This window comes from Urtica dioica, chromosome 5, assembly GCF_054948205.1.
Source record: "Urtica dioica subsp. dioica isolate 48M chromosome 5, U.dioica_male_clone48M_v1_H2, whole genome shotgun sequence".
NCBI classification, from domain to species: Eukaryota; Viridiplantae; Streptophyta; class Magnoliopsida; order Rosales; family Urticaceae; genus Urtica; species Urtica dioica.
The window spans coordinates 20630320-20637835 of NC_142760.1; the positions used below are offsets into that span (position 1 = coordinate 20630320).

The 7516-nt window shown below is 36.9% G+C and overlaps 1 pseudogene; it reads right to left on the reverse strand.

Annotated features, from left to right (window-relative positions):
- Positions 1-3328: 3328 nt before the first annotated feature.
- On the reverse strand, positions 3329-5806 carry LOC149397599 (uncharacterized; annotated as a pseudogene).
- Positions 5807-7516: the final 1710 nt, after the last annotated feature.

The window sequence follows — 7516 nt, forward strand, 5'->3', positions numbered from 1 at the left end:
GAAAGACTTCAAAGTGTCAACAAGTCTAGTCATCTCATCCCCAACTGGAATCGGAATCATCACATCTTCACACCCCTTCATGATCACAAGTACTTGTACTTTGTAATTCGACTCTCCCAATCTAATGCCGTGCACTTTCGAATTTGGATCAATTCCTACTACTTTTCCTATGGCAACTATGTTGTCTACTGATTTAACAGCAAGCTTGCAGCTCTTTTCCTATAAGAATGAATAAATTGAAATTAAAATCTAGGTTTGTGATAATGAAACTAATAACATGCTTACCAATATTTGAGACTCTGATTGGTGATCAACTTGATTCTCTGGCATGTTTTTCCGAGAACGCACCTCATGTTGATCAAGAGCAACTGTATTAAGAAAATTTCGGAAAAAAGTGGGCTCTATAGGATCTTGAGGGATTTGAAGTTCTATTTTGTCTTGGTCTTGAGAAGTTGACTGCGTTTCATTTGGTACGGCAGAAGAGAAGTGTTGTGGGGGGGATGGGAGGTATATTTACATGATTTTGTGGACTTGGAGAAAACTGTGGTTGTCGTGAAATAGGGGAAAATGGTTGTTGTTGTGGTGAAGTTTGAGAAAAATGTTGTGGCATAAATGAGGGGTAGTGTTGATGTTGTGGTATAGTGGAAGAAAAATATTGTTGTGGAGTTTGGGTAAATTGTGATTGTGAACCAAACAAAGGATTGTGTGGAAAGTTTTGTGGAGGAATTCCATACAAATTATTTTGGGGATGTTGTGGAATATATGGCTGATACTGGTGTTGTGTCTTACTCAAATTAAGCTCTTCTTGCAAGTTTTTTACCTGAGCCATCAATGTCTCAACTTGTTTATCTCTTTCCTCCCAAAGCTTTTGTTGTTGAAGACTCCATTGCTGATTTTGTAATAACATGTCACTCTTCGATTGTTTGGGAACATCAAAAAATTGCTTGGGAGTCACATATGCCCCGACTCCAACAACACGTCCTGAATGCTCAGTTTTGTTTAAGGCCGTTGCTAATTTATCAACCCTTCCATTGGCTACAAACGTTCCATCTTTTTCCTTGTGATTTACTTCCACCTTGATTATAAGAAAAAAAAAATAATGACATCAGCTTGCCTAGAGTTACAATTAATTCTATCAACACCAATTAAAAGAAATGTAAGACAAGACTCACAATTTTTTCAATAATTTCTTTTGTTTTTTCTTTGACCTCTCCATTTTTTCCCTTATGAGTTGCAATCCATGTATCAGCTCTATCAGGAGACACTCCAGATTTCTCTTTCTGCAATATAATATTTATTTAGTAGTGATAGTTACAAGGTGTTGTACTTTTGTATGTATATATGAATGTATGTGTGCATGATTTTATTATATTCTTGTTGAAGGGACAGAGTCGTACCATATCTTCTCTTATCGTAGCAATTGGTCTTCTTGCACTTGTATGATAGATAGTTTGTTTGGCTTTAATATTTTGATATTTTTTCCTGCGCTCCTATACATAAATGACGAAATATTGTCACAACTATAATGAGGTTAAATGTAGATAACATGTAAAAACATACCTGCCATGTTGGTGATAAACGGACGGCCACAAATTCTTTCCACTCTGTTTTCGACAAATTATAACCTTCGGGTGGTTCAGCAAGCATGCTAGGATTATCCTTATGTTTACGAATATAAACTCCAAGTCTCCATTTTTCTTGCCTCCATTTTTTTGCAACCGATGCCATAATCTGCCCTTTACTTCTCTTACTAACTTTGTACGTTTTCTGTAACATATATAAACAATAAAAGATAAAGCATGATTTATATTTGAATAAAAATGAATAATACAAAAGCTTACATTAATAACATGCTAGATTTTGTCTTTCACATCAGCGTCTACATCTCTCCAGCCTCGTGTCGATACTTGAATATCGGCACGTGTCAAAACACCAATATAACTTTGTAACTTGGTGTTTACTGCTCCGTATGGCTGACCAAACTCGTTGTACAAAACTTCGGGAACGATTCCACAATTTCTATCTTTAATGACAGACTTCATATGAGATCGTCCTCTAACCTTTTTTATTTTTATCTCCTCAATTTCAGGTTCCAGTTGATCTTCAGCCTCCTCGGACTCTGACATTTCATTTTCGCTATCATCAGTTTGGTTTTGGTGTTGAATCTCGTCATCATCCATACCTACAAAGTGATAAGAAAGATCAGACAAATAGTTAAGTAAAAAATAAGGTACATGACATGTAAACACACTGTTCAGATTAATTCATTCCTCATACAAGTACAATTTGACTATATCCAAAATTGGTAATTGATTCAGAATGCGAATAATAAAAAAGTAGATTTATCTTATCTAGAGTACATAAACAAAAAATAATAAATCAATGCACCACATACTGGTTTTAAAAGGCAGTTTCCTCGGGTCCGTGGTTTCAGGTTAAAACCTATTGATTATCAACCCATATCCCTTCTCCATCTTCTCTAATATATTCATCTTCTTCTGAACTATTTGTGTTAAAGGGGCCTTCAACTAAGCCTTTCAATGGTGTCAAACGTTCGGCTAGAATTTCACTCTCATCTTCGACTTCGATATCCTTGACGTAGTCTTTAGATTGAGTTGCAAATACACGAGCCCATACATCACTCTTTTGGCGCTTTGCATAGAACACTTGCTTTGCTTGAGACGCCATGATAAATGCTTCTTCTTTATGACTGACTCGTGTCAAATTAACAAATGTAAAACCATTCTTGTCAGTTTTTACTCCATTGTTGCTCTCTACCCAAGAACATAAAAAGACTGGAGTTCGAAATGTGACATAATCGATTTCCCATGTCTCCTTGATGACCCCATAATAAATCATATCAGAATAGATAGGGTTCTTATCTTTAGCGCTAGAAAATTGCATGGTCTTGGCAACTAAGCTGACACCACTATTTTGTGTGGTTCTAATACTGTCTCTCGCTTCCGTGTTAAATTGAAGACCGTTGATTAAATAAGCAGAATGTTTGATTACAAGTGGGCTTGGACCTCTTGAAATGGAAACTAATACGTCGGACACAGACGAATGATTCCTTACTTGAGAAACGATCTGAAGATGTAAAAACAAATTGTAAGATATGTGTTGTGACAAGAATCGAATGGTTTGCTAAGAATTGAACCTTTGTGCGAAACCAGTCACTGAATGTATCATGATGCTTCTTTTGAATCTGTTTTTTTTCGCGTATGCTTATAATTGGATGTCGACCAATCAATATGCTCACTACAAAAGAAAGTGAGTTATTAGAAGCCAACGCTGAAAAAAGGTATTTGAGTGGTGAATTGTTGTTTACTTACCCGATAAACGGTTCAACTTCATTTGTGTTCTGTAGGATGTAACGATGAGCTTGATTGAGTAGACTATTATCTACAGAAAGAATATCACCAGTGCCCATGCCCTTCGTAACATTTAAATCTTGATCTAGATCATGACGTAGTCCAACTGAATCAAGATCATGCAAATATTCCGAACAAAACTCAATAGCTTCTTCTACGATGTAGCCTTCAATAATGGATCCTTCTGGACGTGAGCGGTTCCGAACATAATCCTTCATAACCTTCATATTTCTCTCGGATGAGTACATCCATCTCAAGAAAACAGGTCCACACAATTTAACTTCTTCCACCAAGTGGACTATAAGATGAACCATGATGTCGAAGAAAGATGGAGGGAAGTACTGCTCAAGTAAACATAATGTTATTACAACATCACTCTGAAGTGCATCGAGTTTATCCGGGTCAACAACTTTTGAACAAAGAATGTTGAAAAACATACACAAACGGTTGATAGCATTTCTAACATTCTTTGACAAAAGTGATTGAATAGCCACCGGAAGAAAATGCTGCATCAACATATGACTGTCGTGAGACTTAAGACTGAAGAGCTTCAACTCCTTCATAGAGACGTAATTGCTGAGATTTGCACAAAAATTTTCAGGTACCTTTATCTCACAAAAATCTTCAGGTACCTTTATCTCGGATAAAGTTTGACAAAATTGACGTTTCTCATCTCTTGTCAAACAATAACCCGTTGGTGGCAGATATGTGCGCTTACCATCTACTTTTGGTGCTAATTCACTTCTAATGCCCATATCAACTAGATCTCATCTGGATTTTATACCGTCTTTGGTTTTCCCAGGCATATTCAAAATAGTTCCGATAATGCTATCACATACGTTTTTCTCGATGTGCATAACATCTAGATTGTGACGAACAAGTAAGTGTTTCCAATATTCCAATTGAAAAAAATGGATTTCTTTTTCCAACAACCACTTTCGAAAGTGTTCTCCTTACTCAAATTCCCTTGTGTACCAGTGGGCCTAGGTCTCTTTTTTATTTTTCCTGGAGGTCTGAAATTCATGCCAGACAATTTTCTGTCAATAACAAGTCCATGCATACGTTCTGGAGCAGCCCTGAATTCTTGAAGACCATTGAATGTTTTTTTCCATCTTCTGTAGACATGATTTTCTGGTAGATATCTCCTATGACCCATGTAAACAACTTTTTTACTATGGTTCAAGTATTTACTGTATGTTTCCTCCTCGCATATTGGACATGCACAGTGTCCTTTAACCGAATATCCAGATAGATTTCCATATGCTGGAAAATCATTGATTGTCCACAATAATGCGCCACGAAGCGTACAGTTTTCTCCTCTATATGCATCAAACGCTTGTACACCCTCTCTCCAAAGAAGCTTTAAATCATCAATTAGAGGAGCTAGGTAGACATCAATGTCATTGCCGGGTTGTTTATAACCACGGCGGAAGGTTATAAATCATGAGTAAAACCGGCCAGCAACTATACCTACTGTTTTTTTCGCTGTGAGGATTTATGCCATCGGCTGAAAGTCCGAACCTAAGATTTCTCGCTTCTTTTCCAAACTCGGGCCACAAAGAATCTACACTTTTTCACGCTGGTGAATCTGCTGGATGTCGCATCTTTTCGTCTTTGATCCTATAATCTGAATGCCAAGTTAATTTCTTTGCATGTTGGGGACTACAAAACAAGCGTTTAAGCTTTGGAATGATAGGAAGATACCACAAAACCTTCGCAGGAATGCCTTCCCTGTCTTCATCACTATTCTTTTTCTTTTTCCATCTCGATGTGTGACAAATTGGACATTCCATCTCTTCTTCAAATTCCTTGCGGTAGATAATGCAATCGTTTGGACATGCGTGTATCCTCTCATATCCCAAACCAAGAGCATTCAAAGTCTTCTTTGCATCATGCGATTTAGATGGCATTTCGTTTCCTTCAGGCAACAACTTCTTAAGAAAACCAAGTAATTACCCAAAACATGTGTCACTCATCCCATGTTTGGCTTTGAGATTATACAAGCGAACCAACGTGGACAACGTGGTAAACTTTTCACAGCCAGGATAAGTAGGTTTATTGGCGTCTCCAACTAATGATTCAAGAACTTGAGGATCTTCAAGTTCTTCAAGATCTTAAAGCATTTCAGAAACATATGGTCAATCAAAGCCTCTTGTACAATCATCATCTTCTACACTCTCATCTAAGCAAGGCTCTTCAACTAAGGGGCAACTCTCACCATGATAAATCCAAATATCGTAACTCTGATCAATTCCATTACATATTAGATGTTCTCTTATTTTTCTTATATTCATACTCTTTGTATTCCCGCAACTTAGACATGGACACTTAATGTTATTTGGATCACTACATGGTAAACAGTGCTTTACAAACTCTTCCACTCCATTATGATATTGAGAAGTTGTTCTATCGAGCGACATCCAAGACTTGTCCATTCTTCAAAATAAATTTTTTTCCCAAAAATCATTCTATTAGTATAATTAATTATGAAACAATAAAACATGTACAGACCATTGGAATTTATATTTATAACAGAGGAATAAAAATGAATCAGTATTCTTTTTCTTTCTAGTTTTTTAAAGGAATGCACTACAACCTTTTTTTTTAGTAATGCACTGCAGTCTGCAACCTATTAGACTGCTTTTGCCATACATTAGTAGAAATATCTAATGAGAAAATATGACTACTGTGACCAGATAGACTACTTTTTCCAATATTAGTATAAAAAGTATATGCAATATAGGCATCTTCATGTGATTTATAACTTGATAGACGTAAGACAAGCCTGAATGTAGAGATTTGAGACAGGAAAACCACACAAAAAAAGACTGTGATCTATATTAATAATAAATTACAGTAAGCATAAAGTTTCAAATAATATTAATAAACACGGGAGGATGAGTATATTGTATATTTTTCACTAATGACTGATATTTACGGGACCATGATGGAAGGACTCATGAAGTTTACTGTTTATACACTTCTTAAACTATATATTTTTCGGTGTTTTAGTGCCTGACACAGGTCTAGAAAAGAAGTGCGAAGATGGAGTAATAAACACGTCAAAGATTATTTCCTTTCATTCAGCTTGTATCACATAAACTGTAATTGAGGGAGTTCGTTATCAAAATAGAATTATAGTTGGATTTTTTTTATCGGAAAAAACAATTTGGATTTTGCCCTGAACGATGCTCTGTGATATTATATTGCAATTCACAGCTTTTTTGGTGTTTTCTTAGCTTTATACATATAATGTTGAGAGCACGTCAACCATTATTTAAAAAGTTAAAAGTTAAAACTAACCTCCTCGGTGAATAAACTGTGGAGGCTGAGGAGAAAACTCAATGACAGTCGCTCGCATAAACGACAAACGAGAGGCTCGGCGGGTGCACAATTTTCACGAGACTAAGTGACAGAGAAAAAAGAGCATTACGGAGTAAAAAATAGGGCTTTGTTTAATTTGGGCCGAATCAATATTCAAATAAACTTATTAAAAACAACTTATTAAGAATGTAACGTGGGCATTATTTACCTGCTTACGTGGATAGCTACGATTCGATAAAAAAAAATCAACTACAAATCACTGCTCTGCAACCGTTCTTCGTTGGTCTTTTCTCTTGGGAATTTCATTGAGCACCTGGCTGACTATACAACCAAATTTTTTCCAATGATTTTTTTTGTGGGATTCAAACCCAAGAGAGAACCCATACCCGTAGGATTTCGATGACAGATTGAAATCCTGTAGAACCAGAGTTAACCGACTTGATGTTGAGCATGTCGATCTCCACCGACTTGATCTTCACTTGCCTCTGAAGCTCGCCGATGTCCGACTCTTGCTCCTTCAGCCCGTAATACAATTCCCCGTAATACGGACTGAAGAGACGTGGATAGAGATTTCTTGTCGATTGAAATCCATCCTTGGAGCTTGGGAGTGGAAACTGTCGGTGGGTTCATGACGAAAACGCTACTGAGAAATACCGTCACACCGGCTTGTACGACAAGCATGTTTACGACGAGTCGAGACAACCAATCGACGGCGGAGATCAATGCGTTGATGGGAGAGGGGCGGTTTGCAAAGGAGTGCAAGGAGGTCGGGACTGAAGGGAATAAAAGCATTTGATGTGGACGCTTAAGATGTAATATGA